The sequence below is a fragment of the Lactuca sativa genome, chromosome 6 (assembly GCF_002870075.4).
Source record: "Lactuca sativa cultivar Salinas chromosome 6, Lsat_Salinas_v11, whole genome shotgun sequence".
Taxonomy (NCBI): Eukaryota; Viridiplantae; Streptophyta; class Magnoliopsida; order Asterales; family Asteraceae; genus Lactuca; species Lactuca sativa.
The window spans coordinates 21,812,283-21,814,621 of NC_056628.2; positions in this window are offsets into that span (position 1 = coordinate 21,812,283).

Here is a 2,339-nt window from a genome sequence, read left to right on the forward strand (position 1 = left end):
CAAGTGGTGATGGACTTTCAGGAGTGCTCATTTCTATAATTGTTACAATGCACAACATTGCATAGTCTTTTTTTATGCTATCCAAGAGGTAGAAACTTCTCTGAACGAGAAATGGGTTAAAGTTCCAAAAATATATCGGAACCTATAAAGTTGTGCTTATAATGGAATGGATTGATGGTATTAAGCTTATTGATGAACCTGCATTAAAGACATTCAATTTAAAAATAAAAGGAACTAATAGATAAGTTATAAAAGCACATATCTATTTTTTTTTTTCTGAATTGCTTTTAGATGACTTAAGCTTATTATGGTTTTTATGGATTGTATTGTTACTTGATGCAGTTACTTAGCTGTAACACCATAAATTTCAAAACAATTTTTCGCATTTTATAAAAGCATAATTCATTTAGTATTCATAAAGATATCGGTGTTTGAAACTCAAATCCATAACATATAAAAAAAATCCCAAGATCTCATAACATAAAAATCCCATGTGTGTACTGATCAGGCCGACGCCTTCCCGCGGTCATCACTAGTACCTGAAACAAATAACACCAAACACTGTAAGCATAAAGCTTAGTGAGTTCCCCAAAATACCACACACAACACATATTAGCCACTCGAGGCTATAACTCTGTGGGTCCGTGGACCCTACTCTGTGAACCCTCTGGTTCTAACTCTGTGAACCTTCCGGTTCCAACTCTATAAACATGCACAGCATAAATCACATAGAAATAATGCAGTACAACACATAACATACATATAGCATACAAATACTCTGTCACATAACTCTGATTACCTACTCAAGGTAAAGTATAGTGAGAAGACTCACCTCGCATATCTCGATAACTCGCAAATCCCTGAAATCACTAGTGCTCGATCTCCCGAGTTATAGTCCTCCTATAACACAATACATCTCTAATTAACACTTTCCCAACTAAGGTTGACTAACCCTATCAAGTCAACACTGGTCAACTCTGGCCAACGGTCAACGGTCAACTCAACTCGCCGAGTCTGGCGTGGACTCGCCGAGTCTCTACGGGGACCCAATTCCGTTGAGTCCCTTCCGACTCACCGAGTCACTCACCCGACTCGGTTACTCAAACCCTGGTTCGAAATCACTGAACAACCCGCACCAACTCGTCGAGTCTGGAAATGGACTCGGCGAGTGCATTCCATGTACAACCCCAAACGACCTTCTGAGGTCAGATCTGCTTCACTAATTCATAGATCCAGTCCTTCCAAGCTTATTTATCATGTAAAGTTCATGTCTTGGCGCTCATAACACACCTAATGACTCATAAATGGTGTTTTGACCTCAAACACAGAGACCCCAATCGAAAACCTCCATGGATTCATAAAAAGCTTGGACAAAGGGACACTCTGGACCTCCTAGGGTCCAGATCCAGAACCTAACTCGCTTAAGGGACCAAGGAAGCACTAGATCTAGCCACAAAAGGGCTCAATAAGCCCTAAATCAACATGAACATCACCATAACAGAGAATGGTTCGAAAAATAGTACCTCAAACATGATGTTCTGGACCTCAGATCTTCAGGAAGTTGATTCTCTTGTTTCCCCTTGGCTATTGCTTCCTTTCCCTTGCTAGATAACACCTCCAAGGTCAACAATGTCTCCTTATCTCACTCCAAACGCTCAATCTCACTAGGGTTTCACTCTGGGGACTGGTGAGCACAAATGACGGCCATAAGGCCCTTTAAATAGGCCCCGAACCCGAGAAATTTGGGTTTCATTACACAGCGCAGACTCGCTGAGTCCACCAATGTGCCTCGTCGAGTCCGATCATTAATTCGGCTGAGAAATTGCGTCTCTACTCGGCGAGTCTTCGCACCAACTCGCCGATTTCTTCCACAAAACTCAAAATAAAATGAATAAATATAATACCTGAAATTCCATATGTTACAATTCTCCCCCACTTGAATCTGACTTCGCCCTCGAAGTGTCATTCCTAAAATAGCTCCGGATGCTGCTTCCGCATCTCATGCGCTGGCTCCCAGGTCAATTCGGATCCCTTCCGATGTTGCCACTGAACCTGTACTAGAGGCACCTCCTTGTTCCTCAAAACCTTGATCTTTCGATCCATAATCGTAACTAGTCTCTCTGCGTAGTTCAGGCTCGCATCCACCTGAATGTCCTCTAACGGCACTGCCGCCGACTCGTCGGCTATATACTTCCTCAACTGAGACACATGGAAGGTATTATGAATCCACTCCAATTCCGCAGGTAGCTCCAAACGATACGCTACCCTGCCCACCCTCGCGATCACTCTGAACGGCCCAATATACCGAGGCCCTAGCTTGCCCCTCTTCCTGAATCGGA